At 33.8% G+C, this 21,771-nt stretch overlaps 1 pseudogene; it reads left to right on the top strand.

Annotated features, from left to right (window-relative positions):
- LOC141519345 (RNA-binding protein 43-like) overlaps positions 1–19,697 on the top strand; it is a 37,363-nt pseudogene extending 17,666 nt beyond the window's left edge.
- Positions 19,698–21,771: the final 2,074 nt, after the last annotated feature.

Here is a 21,771-nt window from a genome sequence, read left to right as displayed (position 1 = left end):
AAGAAAATTCAAATATAAAACATGAAATGAATGACACAAAGATTCAGTTTAATAAATATTTATTAAATATCCATTATGTACCAGACTCTGCATGTGCTAAGCTTTGAAAATTACAGACAAAAGAGCTTAGAGTCTAATGAATTAATGTAAAGATCATCTTAATCAGTCACCTTGCTTATTAAAAAAACGAAGGAACTAATATTGAGAGAAGTAAAGTGATTGACCAAAGGTCACATACATCTTTGTTAGTAGCAGAATTGATACCATAATCCAAGGAATCAGAGTTAAAAGCCATTACTCTTTCCATCACTTCACAGCTATCCTTACACAGCTAACTTTATTTTGTCATATACTATCAGAATGAGATGTATTAGCAATTTCCAGGGGTCAATAAGATTACAACTACACCTCAGTCTTCTTCATAATCACTATTTAATTATTTTTTTTCTTCCAAAATTCTCCAAAGGTAGTAAAGTTGCAGAAATTTCTGAATTGTTAATGCTTTTTCAAAGGTCAGGATTTTCATACTGAGATCAACTACAAGAACAAAATGAAGAATTTTAATGAATGTGTTCCTTCCATTTTATTTGGAAATATGAATTAAATATTGCTACATTTTTGATGAAGAATTTTTTAAGATGAAACATCTTGAGACATTTAAATGATAAGATGCATGGCCTATTGAACAATTCTTTAGAAAAATTAAACTGAAAAAGATATCTCTAATTAACTAATCTTTTTTTGTTCTCATCACTCTGTCAGTAATATCATAAGTAAAATCTTTTAATTCATACAGCTAAATCACAACTAGTTACGCACTATACTATAGAAACATTAGCAGTGGTAAGCATGGACTGCATGTAAATCAAACATTTAGAGTCATTTTTTTCATATATAATACTTGTGTGAGATTGACTTTCAGTTTAAAGTTAGGGACTTTGCCCAAAGAGCAATAAAACTGTTCATTCCTTTGACCCAGCAATTCCAATTCCGGGTCTATAACCAGAAGAAATCATAAAAATTGGAAAAGTCCCACATAGCAGTTCTTTTTATAGTAGAAAAGAATTGACAAGGGGACGCCCATTCAGGAATGGTTAAACAAGTTATGGTACATGAATACTTTGGAATATTACTGTTCTAAAAGAAACCAGAAATGGTCGAAGTCTAGAGAAGCATGGAATGAGTTACAGGATCTGATGCTGAGTGAAAGGAGTAGAGCCAAAGAACAATATTCACCTGAAGAACAACATTGTGAGATGATCAACCTTAATGGGAGCAGCTCCTCAGAAGTTCAGAGAGCTAGGACAACCATATTAGACTGACTATGAACAATGTTATCCCTATTCAGAGGAAGAAAAACAAAACAAAACAAAACAAAATAAACAAAAAAAAAATCCTTCACAATCTGAACAACACTCCATTTACTTTTTTTAAAAAGTATCTCATGTATTTTTTCCCTTAATCTTAATTCCTCATCCCCAAAATGACTAATGCATGAAACACAAGTATGTATGTACAATATTAATATGACTCTTCTCCACTGAGGAAAGGGAGGTGAGAAGGGAGGGTGGAAGGAAATTATGAAACTTAAAAATATACAAGACATAAGGATGAAAGTTGAAAAACTTTCATAATGTATTTGGAAAAATAAAATATCAATAAAAAATGAAAAAATAAAGTTAGGGACAGGTGTATTGGAAATATATATATATGTATATACATATATATATATATATTTATATAAAATTTTCTCATTCTGGTTACCAAACTTGTATCCATGGATTCTCCTATTGGTTCAGAAATTCATTGAGGGGAGAGATCCTTTTTCTTGATAAGCCTTCTTATATTGTGAAAAAAAAAGAAATCTAATAGAACTTTAAAATGTCCAAATTAGAATAGATCTTAAAATCAAACTATCATAATCATAGAAGTTATTAACCTGAGATCCACAAAGTTATTTGCAAATATATATATATGTATATATATAGATATGTATGTATATATATATATATAAACTTTTACTAGAATTGATTTCTTTTGTAGCCTTGAATATTTTATTTGAAATACTTAAAAGACTTTAGTCTGAGGAGGAATCCATAGGATTCTTCAGAATGCTTAGAAATCCAAATACAAAAAGAAAACAAGCTTTAGAGCCTGAAGAAATGCAAGAGGCTAACTAACCCCATATTTAGTGGATAGAAAACAGAATGTTACCTCTGAAAGTGCTTAGCTCAATAAAGACAGAGAGTAAGAATTAAAGATATCCTAGAACATAGGAGTGAGAGCTGAAAAGATACATAGAATATTGAACATAATTTAAATTGAAAGAGATATTAGGACATATAATGTTTGTGCTAGAAAAGAATTTATAACATTTCATATAGAACATTAAAGCTGATGTAATACAGGACATAAATAGAAGAGGTAGAAAGAACCTTAGAAGGCAGAAAATAGAATATTGCACTTCCCCAGGATATTTGAACATAAAACATTGAAAGTGAGATCCAGAAGAAACCTTAGACCATAAAAAGTTAAATGGGGGGAAATATCTTTCTTATAGGCAACATAGCAGAGGGGAAGATTTCTGACTTTGGAGTTGGAGAACCTGGGCTCTGATACCTACTACTGTATGACCTTGGGCAAATAATTTAATATCTCTGAACTTCAATTAATCCAGCTGTTAAAAGGAAGGGGTTGTACTCGATGATGCTAGAAGTCCCTTTCAGTTCTAGATCCATGATCCGATGAATAATCCTCTATTTACTAACATTTCAACCAGATTATAGACAGCAAAATCTCATTTAACTAAATCACTCTGAAACAGATCTATTTTTTTTAATTTGGTTGCACTTAGGAGAAAGAAATAACACAAACACAAAAACTATAAGACATTACTAAAATTTGTTTTAAAATGTAATAGAATTACTTCTCCAAGTGATGCTGAGAGATTGGTACCAGTTTCTTACTCTCTTCATCAACTTTCATCTCTAGACCTAAAAAGTGATAATGCAACCTCGGAATGATCATTCTAAAGCAGTCATTCTCAAATATTTAGGTTTCAGGATTCCTTTACATTTAGAATGTATTGATGACCCATCTAAGAATTTTTCAGGGTTTTCCTTTTCAATATTTACTGAATTAAAAATTAAAACTTTTCAGTATTATTATAAAAATATTTAAGACCTGGTAGGCATCTCCTAAAATGTTGCATGAATTCTAGGCCTGACTTTAACAACAATTACTCTTACATATTATAACAACCTTGGCCTCTAATCCTGGGACAAAGTACCTACATCCAGAATAGGGACATTTGTCTCCTCCATCTTTCAAACAAAGATAAAATCCCTCTGTTTCCTAAAAATACCACTATTGCCTTCAGATTTATCATCATGGCAGTGACCTCTTCTTTGGGATAAAGGGTATGCTTGTAATTGATCTTATGCTCACATCATGACCTTGTTTCTGACCTAAATCCAAAACTTTGGAAACCTAGGTCTCTTGAAAGAATAGCAGAGTGCTTTATGTTACCAGGGATTTTTTCCCATACCAAAACAATTAAATCCTGATAAGTTTAAATGAAATTCAATTAGAATGAAGCATTTCTAACTAGTTATTGGAGCACTGATGTGGCTTGACATTAATATCCCCCTCCCCACCTGATGAGCAAGACATTTGAATGGATGTCATTCACCAAATACGTTTAAACATCAACCTATTGAATTGCCAAAGTGAGTTCCATATTTCTAAAATGCAATATGGTTGAATAAAAAAGAGACATGAACCACCCCTTACCCCTTGGTTATTATTTATTTACCATGGTACTTATGACTTCTCCAGTATATAAAGTGATTTGTTCATTCTGTGTCCATCTGAAGATATTTGCTCAACAGGTCTCCACTTCACAATTTCATTAACCTCAGTAAACATATAGGGAGACTCCAGGAATGAATACAGGGATTCCTTGCTAGGACAGTTTGCAAAGATCTCATCATTGTGGAGCAATAAATGAGACCTGGGACTAAAGACTGCTCCCTTCTTGTAATCTAATTCCAGTAGACCTCGAAGAGATACTCCCCTAAAGGAGAAACAGGAAAAAAGATAGGGGAGAGGAATGAACTTACACCTGATATTGCTTTTTCCCTACAACTAAAAAAAATCCCATTACATTCCTTATATTTATAACTGTTACCTAAACTGGAACCTTCCAGGTCTTCAAATGGGCAGCTAGCGGTAAGAGTAAACTCGGGGTGGCTAGGTGGTGCAGTGGATAAAGCACCAGCCTTAGAGTCAGGAGTGCCTGGGTTCAAATGTGGTCTCAGACACTTAATAATTACCTAGCTGTGTGGCCTTGGGCAAGCCACTTAACCTCATTTGCATTGCAAAAATAAAATCTAAAACAAATTTTTAAAAAAAAGAGTAAACTGGCAGTTTCTAGATACAGCCTAGATACAGATGAAGCTGTTTATAAATCTAATCTAACCTCCCAAGTATTTATAAAGTGTCTACTATATTCTAGGCACGAAAATGAAGGCATCCTTGACCCCAGGAAACTCAGCTTCTCTTAGGAAAATGGCAGATAGGTTGTACAAGGGATAGAAGACCAGGTCTGGAGTCAGGATATTCATCTTCTTGAGTTCAAATCTACTCAAATACTTATAATATAGGAAATATATACAATGTTAACATGGAAATCAATCAAAGTTACTTTGGACAGAGAACTACATTAGGAACTTGGCAACCTCTCTGACTTCTACCTTCTCAAAAGCCTTACTTAACACTTCTTAATTCTAATGTCTTGTCTGTATTATTTCCTATTTAGCCTACATATAGTTTTGCATTTATTTGTATGTTGTCCCTGTTATTAGATTAAGTGCAGGAACTATTCTTTGCCCTTTTTTTGCATACCCACTTAGAAGGCACAAAATAAATGCTTACATATTGATTGAAAATTAGATAAAGGCTTCATGTAGAAAATCATGTTTGATCAGAGTTTTGAAGGCAACAAAAGATTCTAAAATGAAAAATAAATTTCAGTCATGGGGAGGAAAGTAGATCTGGGGCAGCCAGTGGAAAGGTAGTGATATAGAGTGTTGTTTCAATTGAATTCAAACTAAGGAAAGTGCCAGAAAAATTAGAACTGTTCAAGAGAAGACTGAACTAGAAGAGACAGAGATAGAACAGAGCGAGCGAGCAAGCGAGAGAGAGAGAGAGAGAGAAAGAGAGAGAGAGAGAGAGAGAGAGAGAGAGAGAAGAGAGAGATCATTTACTTCTTCATCACTAAAGATGCTTAGGAAGGCCTTGATAATCATTGTTTCCTGAATATTATAGAAGACTTTCCTTTCTCAAGTTACTTATAGCAGCTCTAGGATTCTACAGTTCCAAGAAGAAGACAATTAAAATGGAGTGAGATGAGTAGTATCTGTAGAACTGAGTTTAGGGGACTTTCTGTTTTGAGAGTAGTACTTGCTCTCTTATGGGACACCTGGAAGGAATTAGGAGTACTGGGTGAAGCACTTTATGTGTGATAACTCTCCTCATATTCCCAGAAGAGCTGAAGATGCAAAATACTAGATATCTTGCCAGGAGGGGAAAAAAAAAAACGATTTACTAAACTTGGTAGGTTTCCAGCAGAATTTGGAAAATCAGTAGCTCACCATATGGATTTGAATAAATCTGAGAACTGTTTACAGTTTTTCCCTTCTTAATGCCATTAATTTACCCTCAAGTTGGCAGGGTCCTCCGGGGAGCCACTAGATGTGCTGATGATCATCAAAAAGTTTTTTTAGAGCTGATGCTACTACTTAATGCAGAAACAGCTAGGTGGTACAGACTATAGAGCAATGAACCTGGAGTCAGGAAGAGAAGAGATCCAGTCTAGCTGTAGACATCTGTTAGCTGGGTGACCCTGGGCAAGTCACTTTACCTTTGTTTCTCCAAATGTAATATGGGGATAAAAACCTAACCTACACCCCAGGGTTGTCAATTTAAAATGAACTATTTCTGATATGTTTAGCACAGGACTTTTTCACACTTATAGGCCCTTCTTTCCTTCCTTCTGCTTCCTTTGGTTGTCAAAGATGACTACATGGAAGGGGTAGGTTGTGATGTGAAATGTAAAGAATAAGCAAAATGTGAATAAGAAAAAGGAGGTGGAGGAGGAGAGAACTTTTCAACAGGGAGTAGATCAATCTAATTCTCATAAAGGGTATGTGATTTCTAATGACCTGGAAGTTCAGACTCGCATCCTATCTTTGGCTCTATAGTCATTGTCAAAAAAGGAGAGTTTGGTCCAAATGACTTCTGATGTTTTAATGTCAAAAAAAAGTATAACATTAAAAGATGTATGCTTACAATTCTACCTCTCTAGGCCTCAGTTTCTTCATTTTCTGGATCAGAAATGCGCTTCTTTATTTCTTCACTTGTAAGATGGGGTTAAGGACTGATAAACCTCATCTGGAACCAGCTGCAACTAGTCTGAAGTGCCAGGTTCTGTAGATATGAACTCTATTATGTGAGCAAAAAAGAGCCTAGGAAAGCTTTGGGAGCAAAAGTTTTGTACCACAAAGAAGTATACATAATCCTAAGCCCATAGAAGGTACTTCTTAAATACATATTGGCCACTCTCTCAAGTCTAAACAAGTAGTAACTAAATACTCATGCATTTCCATCTTTATGATTTTGTGCAATCATCAATATTTTCCATATATAACTTAATCTGACAATTTTGAGAAAAGTTGAGGAACTATGGGAAGACAAGGCTAAATATTGTATTAGTGATTGATTAGTGAATGGGTCTAACCATTCTTAAAGTCAATTTAAATTCTGAGAGAAAAGTCACCAAATTATTCCATTCCTCTGACCAAACAATTTTAATACTTTGCAAAGAAAAGTGCCATATATGCCTAAGTAGTCTTGACAATGAACTGGCACAGTACTGGGCCTGGACTCAAGAAGACTTAAGGACAAATCTCACTTCAGACACTTTGGAATTGGATGAACTTGAGCAAGTCATTTAGACCTTGTCTCAGTTTCCTCAATTTGTAAAATGAAGATAAGAATACTTACTTCATATGGATTGTTGTGAGGGTCAAGTGAGATAATGTTTTAAAGTCCCTTAGTGTCTGGCTTATAATAGATTCTATAAAATTGTTTTATTTCTTCCCCACACCCTTATGTAAGAGCAACAAAAATGAAGAACAATTTTATGCCCAAGAAGTAGGGAAAAGCTGAACAGAGGTTGGCCATTTAGTATTATTGAGTTGTACTGAACCACAAGAAATGCTGAATGATAGTTAATTTAAAGAAGCATGGAAAGACTGGGTTGAAGTGCTAAAAGAGTAAAGGAAGCAAGACCAAGAGAACACCATGCACAATTGTTAAGATAATCTAAATGAAAACAACACACACAAACACACACACACACACACACAAACACACACATACAAAGACTAATAGATTATAATGCTAAATTTTGGTTCTGGAAAAATGATAACTACAAGTATTTTCCCTTTCTCAGTAGAGAGAGATGAGGACTATGGATGCAAAATATGGTAAATAGTTTCAATGTATAGACTGGAATTATTTAAATGTTTTTATTTTATTATAAGACATATTCAATAATGGGATGGAAAGTAAATGGAAAAGGATTATGATAAACCATAAAAGATAATACAATAAACCTCAAAAATGAAATTAAAATGTAATTGAAAAATCTTTTAAAAATAGCAGGAAATGATTATAGTAATCTGCTGTTTGATAAACCCAAAGAGTCCAGCTATTGGGATAAAAACTCTCTCTTTGATAAAATCTGTTGGGAAAATTGGAAGTTACTATAGAAGAAACTTGGATTAGACTAACACCTCACACCCTTTAACCAAGATAAGATCAAAATACATATAGGATCTAAACATAAAAAACAATATTATAAGCAAACTAGAGGATCAAGGAATAGTTTGACTGTCAGATCTATGGAAAGGGAAGCAGTTTATGACTAAGGAAGAGATGGAGAACATCATTAAAACAAACTAAATAATTTTGATTACAATAAATTAAAAAGCTTTTGCACAGACAAAAACACTGTAACCAAGATCAAAAGAGTTGTAGTAAGTCAGGAAACAATTTTTATGACTAGTGTTTCTGACAAAGGACTCATCTCTAAAATATATAGAGAACTGAGTCAAATTTAAAAAAAAGACAAGCCATTCCCAAATTGACAAATGCTCAAAGGATATACAAAGGTAATTTACAGATGAGGAAATCGAAACAATCCATAGTCATATGAAAAACTTCTCTAAATCACTAATTATTAGATAAATGCAAATTAAAACATCTCTGAGGGACCACCTCATACCTCTCAGATTGACCAATATGACCAGAAAGGACAATGATCAATGTTTGAAGGGTTGTGGGAAATCTGGGACACTAATACATTTTGGTGGAGCTGTGAACTCATCCAACCTTTCTGGAGAGCAATTTGGAATTATGTCCAAAAGGCAAGAAAAATATGCATACCCTTTGATTTTGAAAAAGAGTAAAAACATCACCCATACAAAAATATTCATAGTAGCTCTCTTTGTGGTGGCAAAGAAATGAAAACTGAGGAAATTCCCATCAATTGGGGAATGGCTTAACAAACTGTGGTATATGTGTATGATGGAGCACTGTTGTTCTATTAGAAACCAGGAGAAATAGGAATTCAGGGAAGCCTGGAAGGATTTGTGTGAACTGATGCTGAGTGAGATGAGCAGAACCAGAAGAACATTGTACACTCTAACAGCAACATGGGAGTGATGTGTACACACATGTATACACACACACACACACACACACACAGTTCTTCTGGACATGGAAATAGGATTATTCAACTTCTGACATCTGTGACTTGATTAATGTCAATAAAGTTTAATGAGTCCCAGTATTCTCCTCTGCAAAATGAAACTCAAGATGCTTGCACAGTCTATAGAAATGAGGCAAGGTGAGTATAAAGAAAGTGTTTTATAAGATAATTGGTTATGAAACCAAAGAACCTGTGTTAAAATATTGACTCTGTTACTGATAAACTCTCAAATGTATATGAGTTATGCAATCAACCTAGACTTTTGTTATATCTGTGAAATGGAAGCATTCAACTAGAAAAACCTCAAAAGTCCATTCTAATTTTTAAATCTAGAGTGTTCTTCACCAGCATGATTCATGGTTGAGACTCCCATGGCCTGAACCAAAACTCAGAACTAGAAGTAGATGGCAAAGGTGACATTTTTGTTCCATTCGTTTTTTGATACATATTTTCCAGTGCCAGAAAATGTTCTTCCCCACAGTCCATAGAAATTTATTTTATGATATCCAATCACATATAATACAAGAAAAATCTCAAAATCCCCCAAAATGTAGATAGGGAAGGGTATTTTCCAAATGTTGTTCAGGACCCCTCACTCATGTTCTTTCTCACTGTGACCCTATAACTGATGCAAACAAGAATGCTCTTTTCAGGCTCCTACATTTAGCACTATGAATCTTCCAACCCAACAGATGGAATAAGACGAAATTTACAGAATCCATGCCACATCATTAGGTTGATTTGGCTACCACAACAGAATAGTATGTGATTATTGGCAAAGTACAAAATTACCTTGAAAAGGCAAGATGAATTTGTTTCCTTGATGAGTCTTAGAAGAACAGAATTCTGTATGCTTCTTGGGTCAGCTTGGTGGTTAGAGCACCAGGGTCTGGAGTGAGGAAAATCAGAGTTCAGACATGGCCTCAGATACTTAGCTGGTTGTATTGTCTTAGCAAGTAATTTGATTCTGTTTGCTTCAGTTTTCCTATCTGTATAATACACTGGAAAACCAATCCACTATCTTTGCTAAGAAAAACCCAAAAGGGGTGATAAAGAATCAGATATGACTGAAAAACAACACAATAAAAGCAACAATAGTGTGCTTCTAAGAAGAGATCTTACCCAGAATTGTTTTATATTAATGAAATAGGAGCATTGAAGGTCCAGAATCACTTAACGTTATTCTTGAATTCTTCCACAAATGTACAAATGTTTTAGTTGAATAAGTTTTATTTTCTTCCAACAAGGGGTCTCATAGGCATATAGTAAACCATACAAGAGTATTTGAAAGACTCTGAAAGACTTTGAAAGACTCTTTGAAAGACTTTGAAAGACAAGAGTCTTTGAAAGATACATGATCATTTTATCCAAATGTTTTCTGATCAAACTGGAGAAAATATGAAAGCTGAAGATGTATATTTCCTAGATCTGTTTGCAATTGTCATAGAGGTTGTCCACTGAAGAATCAAATTAAAGTTGACCCCTATAGGTCAATCAGGTACTTTTTAAACACTTTTATTAAGGAAAGGGAAAAGCACATTTATTCAGTTCCTACTATGTCCAATACTGTATCAAGTATTTTCCAAATATTATTTATTTTAATGCTTATAATAGCCCTGGGAGATAGGTAGAGTTAGGCTATTGAGAGGCTATTGAGAGGTAGGAAACAGAACAACCCTTGTCCTTTGGAAATTACCTTCTGTCAAGGATGAGGTCTTCTACATGATCTTATTTTCAGATGATCTTCTGTTGATTGCATCTTAAATAAGTTTCAGAATCCTGAAAGAAAAATTGCTCTATCCAATTATATTAACAGAAAGGCAGCCAAGCAATCTGGGAAATAGAGTCCTAGAAATGGAACTAGCAAGATCTGAGTTTGAATTCTTGCTTAGATTCTTTGAATCCCTGGGCAAGTAACTTAACCTTCATCAGACCCAATTTCTTCATTTCCTCATTCCTGTAAAATGAGAAAGTTAGACTCAATAACTCTGAAGTTTTCTTCTAACTCTAAATCTGTGATTTTATGATTCTATAGGCAGCTAGATGGCACAGTGGATAAAGTGTCAGACCTGGAGCCTCATCTTCATGAACTAAAATCTGGTCAATAATAGTAAAACCTGGGAAATCTTTTTTTCCCTTAGTTTCTTCATCTATAAAATAAAGTGGAAAAGGACTATGGTAAATCTCACAGAATATTTCTCAAAAATTCCCAAATGGGGTCAAAAAGATTTGTACAGGGGTAGCTAGGTGGCGTAGTGGATAAAGTACCTGCCCTGGAGTCAGGAGTACCTGGGTTCAAATCCGGTCTCAGACACTTAATAATTACCTAGCTGTATGGCCTTGGGCAAGCCACTTAACCCCATTTGCCTTATTAAAAAAAAAAGATTTGTACATAAATGAAAAAAAGAACAACATTAACAACAAATTGGTAATGGTGACTGAAAGCAAATAAAAAACAAGAACAAAAATTATTCTGAACCCAGAGAACAATGTACACATTACCATCAATATTGGAAACTGATCAACCCTGATGCATACAACTGCTCTCAGCAGTTCAGAGAGCTAGGAACAACCCAATTAGACTAGCTATGGACAATACTATCCCATTCAGAGGAAGAAAAACAAAACAAAAGATAACAAGATCCTTCAGAATCTGATGAACACTGCATTTACTACATATCTCTTAGTACTTTTTTTTTCCTAAATTCCAATTCTTCATACTGAAAATGAGCGATCTGTAAACATATTTAACATAAATGTGTACGTACAATATTAACCTTATTGTTCTCCACCGAAGGGGGGGATGGGAAGGAATAGTGGAAGGAAATTTTTCAACTTGATATATATTTGTATATGTATATGTATATACATATACATGTATATGCATAAGAAGGAATCTCGAAAAACTTTCAAAACATGTATTTGGAAAAATGAATTATCAATAAAAAACTCATTCTTTAAGAACCTCTATTTTCTAGATTATGATATATAGTTAGAAAGTTATCTCCGAGTTGGTTCACTGGAGATGGAAAAGATCAGGACCAGAATTAAACAGAGGAAGGAGGAGATCAATCTGTCTTTCCTTTTGAAAACCACACAAGATTCTTTGAAGTAAATGATTCCAAGATTCTTTGAAGCAAAAATTATCCTTTATTTTTGTTTTGTTTTGTTGTGACTTTTTATTCATTCTGAACTTAAATACCAAAAGGCAAAAAAGATTATTTCTAGATACATGATACAGTATTAAGAGAGATTTAAAATAAAACCCCAAATTTTTATTTCACACTGTCTGCTTTAAAAAAACACAACAAACTATGAAATAAATACTGCACACCATTTTCAAAACCCTCCTGCTTCTCTGTGCTTTGTTCTAGTTTTGGTTCTCTGCTGTATATTTTTAATTGTTTTTATCCCTCTTTCCTCTCCTCTCCCTTGAGAAAGCTGCCATTAATCACATACATGTGTACATAGTATGCATATTTCTATTTTTCAGTTCTTTTTCTGGAGAATGATAGAATCTTCTTTCATAATCCTTTGTAGTTGATTTGAATATTTATAATAAAGAAAATGATTTAATTATTCAAAATTGAACTTAAAACAATATTGCTTTTATTATATATATATATATATATATATATCCCTTTGCTATGCTCATTTCATTCTTTCTTTCATGCAAGTCTATGTTTTTCTAAAATCAATCAACTCCTCATTCTTTATAACACAGTAGTATTCCATTAAAGTCATATACCACTATTTGTTTAACCATTCCCCAGTTGACAGGTATCCTCAATTTCCAATTCCTTGCCATTGCTATAAATATTTTAGAGCATAGAGGTTCTGGGAAACAACTAATGGTTATATTGCTTGGTCAAAGGATATACACTGTTTTATAACTCTTTGAGCTTAAAAGTTATGCAGTATCACATCGTGGAACATCACAGATTACAAAGAATTAAAGCTACACTTTACCCAAAGAACAACTGAAAAATAAATAATGGAGGTAAGAAGACAAATAAGTACCTTTATCCTAGGAGTGGAATTATCTCTCATCAAAAATATATATGGGCAGGAGACAGAGCATCAGCCCTGGAGGCAAGAGGACCTGAGTTCAAATTCAGTCTGAGGTACTTAATACTTATTTAGTTGTTTGATGGGCAAGTCACTTAACCCCATAGCCTTGCAAAAACAAAAAAGAAAAAGAAAAAAAGAAGAAAAAAGATATATATATATATGTATAAATATATATATATATATATATATATATATATATATATATATATATATATATATACATATCCAGAAATGGAGGTAGCTCAATTATATAGTTAGAAGTAGAGATAGACAATAAAAATAAATTAATAAAAATAAAAATAACAACTCCCATTTCTATAACACTTCTTATGTACCAGCTACTATGTTAAGTACTAAACAAATATTATCTCACTTGATCTTCACAACCACCCTGGGAGGAAGGTTCTATTACTGCCTTTATTTTGCAGATAATAAAACTTCAGTCAATAAAACTTCTCTGCAGTCACAGAGCTGTTTCTGAGTTAGTTTCTGACAATGGACTTGACCTCAGGTCTTCCTGATTCCAGGCTTGGTAGTTTATCTGTTACATCAGTCACCTCAGATGGACAACCAATGGTTATCTATATAAGAGCAAGAGATTGAGAGCAAGGCTCTCACTGTGTTAGGTAAAACTCCTTAACACTTTTGGGAAAACATGGGCAAGAGCCACATGAATTGAGTAAACATGGAAAGATTACAATTTGCATACTCGGAGATATTACATACATTCAGATCTCAGAATCACCAATATATTGATAAATATGAAAAAACATACATTCCATAGTCCAGTACAACTTTAAAAAATTTATTTCCTCAGGTATAATATAATACCTGTAAAAAAAACACTGATCAAGGAATCATGGAACTTCTCAAAGTACTGTTGAACTTAGGATAAATCTTTTACCAATTCACTCTAGGACTTCTCCATTCATTTAATGAGGGCATTGAATAAAACTGATTGAAAACTGTAAGATATGAGATTTAGAAATGGAAGTGACCTTAGATTTCATTTGAACCCAATTTCTTCATTTTAAAGATAATGAAACTGAGGTACAAAAAGAATAAATGATTTTCCCAGAGTAAATAGAATATTTCAACTGGTAAAAAATTTATATAGCACTGTCATGATTAATATACAGAGTGCATATTGTAAATTACCAAATGCTTTACAATTGTGCTGATATTTCTCTTATGCTTAAATCAATTATCATATTTTATGTAATTATAATTTTAAATAATGCAAATTTGAATGCTTGTATGTCCAAGGGGAGGCAACATGGTGCAGTGGATAAACAGCCAGTTTTTTGGTCAGGAAGATATGGCTTACCCATTTGACTTCTTAATGTCCCAGGAAATTTAAGTTGCTAATAACTTGATCAACCAAACTGGGGAAAACAGGAATTTGCTCAGAGGGTGAGGAGAAGCCAAAACCATGACAAGAGTGCCATATCAATAAAAGTATGTGTATGATATAAGCAAATGCGTATATACAAATTTACATTTGCTTATACATATACATATGTGTGTGTTTGTGTAAGTAGTGCATAGGCAGCAAAGTTAATAGAGTCCCAGACCTGGAGAAAGATCTGAGTTTAAATCTAACCTTATAAACTTATTAGCCATATGAACCTTGATAAGTCACTTAACCTTAGCTGCCTCATTTGTAAAATGGAGATAAAAATAGCATCTATCTCCCAGAATTATTGTAATAATCAAATAAGATATTTGTAAAGTGTTTATCACACTTTCTGGATGTTAAGTAGTGTCATCATCATCATCATCATCATCATTTTCCAATATGTAGCAGATGCGATTGATGTAAAAGAACACCCTCCCCCACCCCAGACAGACTTGGAAATCTAGCTGGAAATAAGAGATTTGTAGATCACTAAACAAAACAGCTCAAAGATATAGGTAGGATATCTCTATTTTCAAGCATTCATAGATGGAAATACTAGGCCCATGACTTTGAGTTTGGGTCTTCCTGCCTCCATATTCATTACTAATGATCGAACATCAACTAAACTTCACTATTTATCATGTCAAGCAATCTAGTAGAGGGTGCATTGGGAGAATAGCCTAGGAAAGATTTCTAGAATACACAAAAAAGAGAGGTTCAGGATGAAAAAAACATAGGGTGCTACTTGTACAAATTGAGTATAATAAAGACTTGGAGTCAACTGGGGTCAGACTCAACCTTAGCCAATGCACTATCACCTCAGGTGGATCAATGAACTTCAGTCTGTTTCAGTTTCCTCTTCTGTGAAATAAGTAATAGTACTTGGTTCATAGTGTATTGTGGAATGAGATAAACTGCATAAAGCACTTTGCAAAAGTCTAACTTTATAAATGTTATCCATAATTATTATTGCTAAATTTTGCTGTATTATTGAATAAAAGTCACTTAGAAATAAGATCTTTGTGTGGCAAATTCCTGGGCAATTGAATGGTTCACTGATAGCAAAGCTACTCACTCACCTACAGAGCAAATAATTCAAATGTCATTTTGACCCTGAGAGTGACTTAAAATACCATCCTTTGACCTTAGTCAAAATGAAGAGGATTCATCTTATGTTTTAGAGGACTTTTAATCCAACAAATCGGGGATTCCCAACTTTAATAGATCTTCTATTCCTTCTATGTTCCAGGAGAAAGTGTATATACATACACACATAAGTGTATATATATATATAGAGAGAGAGAAACATGTGTGTACAAATATATTCATACATGGCTATATATGTAAATATATATGTATATCTATATATGAATAACTAAGAGTCTCATACATTGATGTGCTCCTTTAGAAAAAAATAAAAGTGCTATGCCAATGGTATGATAATTAAAATAATAAGCATAGGGGCAGCTAGGTGGTACAGTGGATAAAGCACCAGTCCTGGAGTCAGGAGTACCTGGGTTCAAATGCGGCCTCAGACACTTCATAATTACCTAGCTGTGTGGCCTTGGGCAAGCCACTTAACCCCATTTGCCTTGCAAAAACCTAAAGAATGATAATAATAATAAGCATAAAATAGTAATAAAAGAATTTGGTTGAAGCATAAACAATAAATTAATTTAAATGTGATTAAATGATATTTTCCCTAAAATATAAACCTGCTTTACAAAAGACCTGCCTACTACTGTCTCAAGAAGTATAGAGGTGTATAATCATATGCAAAAATGCTCAAATCACTATTGATTAGAAATCAAAACAACAATGAGGTATCATCTCACACCTATTAGATTAGCCCAGATGGAAAAAAAGGGAAGATGAGTGTTGGAGAGGTTGTGGGAGGATTGGGACATTGATGCATTGCTGGTGTAATTGTGAATGAATCCAACCATTTTGGAGAGAAATATGGAACTATGTCCAAAGAGCAATGAAACTGTTCATACCCTTTGACCCAACAATTCCAATTCTAGGACTACATCCAGAAGAAATTGTAAAAAAAAAATGGGAAAAGTCTTACATGTGCCAAAATATTGATAGCAACTCTTTTTTGTAGTGGCAACGAACTGGAAATTGAGGGAATGCCCATCAATTGGGGAATGGCTAAAACAATTTATGATACATGAATACTATGGAATATAGAAACCATAAATGGTTGGACTCTAGAGAAGCATGGAATGACTTACGGGATCTGATGCTGAGCAAATGAGATGAACAACCTTGATGGATGCAACTCCTCTCGACAGTCCAGAGAGCTTGGAGAATTGTATTTGATTGGTTATGGACTATATTATTCCCAGAGGAAGAAAAACAAAACAAAACACACAGAAAAAAACAACATCCCTACTGAATCTGATGAACATTTCATAAAAAAGCATCTCTTTTATAGCTCTTTCCCTCAATCCTAATTCCTTATGCCAAAATTAATAATTTGTAAATATTTTTTACAAAATATGTATGTAAACCGCTAACCTGAATGTTCCCTACTGTTTGGAGTGGGGTGGGAAAAAAAGGGTGAAGGGAAATTTTGTAACTTGGAAATATGCATGGACAAATGGATGAAAATAAAAAAAAATGTATAGAGGTGATCTTGGATTCTCAATATCTATGCCCATAGACTCCAAAGTCCAGGAGCTCCTCCTTAGTTTCAAAGTCTTCAAGTACAAGCCCAAGCACAAACTGTTTACCAATTACAAGTCAAGTTAACTGTGAGAAAAATTCGTCACCCACTGTTTGATCCTCTAACCCTAAATTCCTTGAGCATGGCCAATGTCATATATTGGATGAGAGAGGCTAAGATGAATATGTATGTTGAGATTATCCCTACCAAAGAAATCAAGCATCTTTAGAGTATTAAGGGAGTAAAATAGGGTCACTAATCAAGAATAATAAGACTTGATGAACTATAACATTACACATTCATGGTTGTTATTTTTAATTGGTCAGTGCCTTAAGAATGAGAAGCAGGGGGCAGCTAGGTGGCACAGTGGATAGAGCACTGGCCTTGGAGTCAGGAGTACCTGAGTTCAAATCCAGTCTCAGACACTTAATAATTACCTAGCCGTGTGGCCTTGGGCAAGCCACTTAACCCCATTGCCTTGAAAAATCTAAAACAAAAACAAAAGAAAGAGAGGCAGAATGGTATAATGAATGGGATTCAGCTTTGGAGTCAGGAATATGAGAAGGATAATATTTTACCAAATATAGCTATCATGTTATAATTTTCAGTGTAGGTAGAGGCCTACATTAGTTAAGAAAGTTGTCTCATTCAGAAGTTTCCCATATCAATGAAACCTCAAGTTCAGTCCTTAAATTTATTCCCATTACCAAGTGCCACTGGAGAACAAAGATTTCAGCAATGATTAATATAAACCAAGAACCATGCTTTACTTTCTTATACTACTTACTCACTCTTCATTCAAGTAATGGTGTCATCTTGTGTCTTCAAGGTAGTTAATAAGATGAAAAAACCCATTAGTACCTATTCACTTTTTGAGTATTATTCATCTATCTTAAGAAATACTATATTAGGAAAGGATGGCAGCTTAAAGCCTATAGAAAAGAATATTTATGCAAACATATAAATGATGCATTTTGTATAATAGGTTTTTTGAAAATTGAAAGCAATTTTACCATTTGTATTCCACTAGCCCTTGGAACTCACTAAGTATGTGGAAAATCTGACACTGATATAATAAACTAAAAACATAAAGGTAAGGTTTTGATTTCTGAGTAACTCAAAGGGCAATGTATTACTTCAAGGGGCAGTGGATTTCCCATCAATGAAAATATTCAATTTCACAGGGATCTTGTAGAAGGTATTTTTACTAAGGCATTGTTTGGATGATTCTTCAGAATTATGTGGTTTTTTGCCTTGGTAAATGTGTGAACTATCCCTCGAGTGCATTTGGATTTACCACTGAGACTTTGTATACTCTCAAGGGTATCAAGAAGATGGGATTTTGGGTGGCACAAGTCCTTAAAATCCATGTCATTTGAAGTTTGATTGAAGGATTTTGCAATAAGCATCCTGGAATAGAAAAGACTCAAATTAACTTTGACAGCTTCTTTCAAGTACCTGTAAGACTATAATGAAGAAAAGAGATTAGATTTGTTCTACTTTCCAATGTATGGTTGAAATAGGAGCGGTAGGCAGAAGATAAAAACATACAAATTTTTTCTTGATAATAGAGGAAATTCTTTCCAATAATAGCTTCTAAAAAGAAAATGGATCGAGTCAGGGTTCTATTACAATGGAAGTTTCTAGGTAAGGACTGGATGGCCACTTGTTGGATATATGCTATGGAGGGGGATTTTTGTTCAGGTATCTATTGGTAGAAATATCCTTTGATATCCTATCAGTGATGAAGTTCTGCATTTCAGATGCTGTGAAACAGTTTTGCATAGGAAGTTCTTAAAGTAGCATTGGTCCTCAAACTACAGTAGTGTCTGTAATTAAAAATTATTGCAAAGTGGAACTGCAACATTCAGGAACCAGAACACAACTTGAGCCATAGCATCAATTCAAAATGTCAAAGAAACTGAAAAATATAAAAGATCAATTTTGATTTCTAATGTTTCTGTTGGAATTTAAGGATGAAACCAGAGCAGATATTCTGAGGTATTTCTAAAAGAGTAATCATAAAGATGGAGGAGAAAATGAAATATATCTAATAATAAGCAAAGGAGTTGCATTAGTGACTTTCAAGGAAATAAGAGGTGTTGAGAATATTAAAAAAGGAGAAACACTGTCTAACACAGTAGGGACTACTTCCAGCTTACCTTACTGTATCTCATTTTAATGAAAACATAATTCACTACATTTTTTGCTCACTTTGATTTATTCATTTTTTGGAAAAAAATTATTCTAGAAAATATGGTGGGAAAAAATACGATCCTTGAAATTCTACCCTGTACAAAGTAATACAGGGATCATTGTTAAAGTCTCATTTTTAGCAATCAAGAGGTTTAATGAAGTTCTGTTGTTAAGGGCCTATTTTCTTCATGGCAACAACACAAATTGTGTCAGTCTCAGAAAAAGAAAGAAAAAGAAACTTTTCCAGAATGGATCACATCTGTGTCATCAATTCAGCCTGTAATGCCAAATACGACCAGAAACATATTATTATCCTTGATACAGATATATTTAAATATGTGGTATATGGCAACCAAATGTATGAAAAGATTTTAAAATTCTTTAACACAGTGAGTCAAGAGATAGTTCGTGATGAAGTAACCACAATATGTTTTAGAGATTCTCAGACTGGAAGTCTTTTTTCAATCACTTTAAAATGTAAAGGAATTGAGGAATTTCCATATTCTCTTCCCCTTGATCTTTGAAAAAGATATGAATGAGGGGTAACAGATTTGGTCAGGATGCTGAATTTTGAAGTCTTAATATGCTTAGATTCTGGGGATAATTCTAAGCACATTGACTTCATAGGGAATTCCAATGATGCCTAGCAATTCAAAAAAAAATTGTCATAAAGTCCTCGGGGAAAAACAAAGGTAACTGGAATCCACAATGACACTATCTAGGAAAATATATTTAAATCTATCCTTTAGAACATCTAGATGGTCTTCATTACACTTCTGTCAATTTCATAAACATACAGAAAAATATGAATTGTTTCCAAATAGAATACCAACACAAATCATTCTAAAAAAAGATTTTAAAAATCAGATCATTAATAACCAAGTATCCACTGGTTTTGTTTGCTTAATTTTTTGACATTGTTGCCATGTAGGGCACACTGTCCTTTAGTTTTCTCCCCAAGGACTCTGATTTAAAAAAAAAATAGATTTCTATTTAAATCTTTTGCTTTTGTATTGCCTATATTTCTTCTTCTATCCTTCCCTTTGCCCTCTCTCACCCTTATGATAAAGAGTCAAAAAATAAAGAAACTGAGGGAAAATAATCAGCAAAACAGTCATATATTAGAAAAATGCTTTTGAATATAATATTTCAAACATAAAACCACCCACTCCCACCCCAGGACTTTTCTATAAAGGAAAGGCTGGGGAGGTGCCTTCTCCTATTTCTTCTATGACAACAAATTTCATCATTATAATTTTTTAACATTCAGTTTTGATTGTTTTGTGATTGTTCTTGCTATTTACATTTTTGTATTTTTTATGTTTATATTTTTGTCTCTGTTTATTTCACTTTGCAACAAGTCATGTCTTTCCATGATGCTCTATAGTCATTAAGTTCATGATTTTTGATAGCACAATGGTATTCCATTTTATTTGTTGCCAATTTGTTTATCCATTTCACAAGTGCTGAACATCACCTTTCATTCTAGTCCTTTGTTGCAAGAAAGTATTTCTGCTATACATTAAAAAAATATTCCAAATTGTAGCTGTAGGGAGTCACACCAAAGAAGACAGAGGAAAATAAGCAGATAGAAGCACAATCCAGAAGTGAGTCCAAGTTCAGAATCAAGGAGAAAAGTCATTACAAGGAGGGGTGCCTGTTCCTATGAATTGATCTAAGAAGTCAGCAATAAGGAAGAGCTATGTTAATGAAAAGTTTGGAAGCACCTGGAAGAATTGCTGTTCCACTTCTGTCTCTGTTTTGTTTTCTGTTTGTTTTAAATTCCACTGGTTGTTACCTTCTATTTTCCACTGCATGTATCATTTAATATTTGTGTTATTATGCAGTGATAAAAGGAGATAAGAGATGAGAAGGAAGGAGGACTTTTAGATCTTGAAAGAGTTTTTGAGAACTACTACATTTAACAAAGAAAGATAGTGGGGGGAGGGGTCAGCTAGGTGGCACAGTGGATGGAACACTGACTGGAGTCAGGAGGACCTGCATTCAAATGTGCCCTCAGACATTTAATAATTACCTAGTTGTTTGACCTTGGGCAAGTCACTTGATCCCATAGCCTTAATAAATATATTTTTTAAAAGAGTAAAAAAAAAAAAAGAAGAATAGTATGGGCCAAGAGGTTCTTAGTACATGCAAGTGACTGCTGAAAGAATTGAGATTAAATATGTTGTTAAATCCAGGGATCTTTACTCTTAGACCATAGTAGATTCATTTTATAAATGAGGAAATTGAAATCCCTAGAGATTAAGTGACTTACCTATTGATTTATTGGTTTTTTCAAGGTCACATATATAGTGACTTGAGAAGACAAACTTGCATTTCCTGAAATCAAATTCAGTGTCTTTCTAACAAAACAGAATTTCCTCATTTTGTAGACATGAGAAGTGAGACCTGCAGAGGGTACATGTATCTGAGGTCAAGTGACTAGGAAAAGGCAAATGTAGGGTAAAATTCAGATAGTGGACAAAGATTATTCTTTCGGTGATGTTATACTACTTACCTACTATTGATGCCTTCTTATAACTAGGGTAAAGTAAGCCATCACATGTGTTATAAAAATATGAGGTTAGGAGACAGACT

This window comes from Macrotis lagotis, chromosome 3, assembly GCF_037893015.1.
Source record: "Macrotis lagotis isolate mMagLag1 chromosome 3, bilby.v1.9.chrom.fasta, whole genome shotgun sequence".
NCBI lineage: Eukaryota > Metazoa > Chordata > Mammalia > Peramelemorphia > Peramelidae > Macrotis > Macrotis lagotis.
Note: the sequence above shows the minus strand (reverse complement) of the source record. Positions and strands in the feature narration are given on the sequence as shown.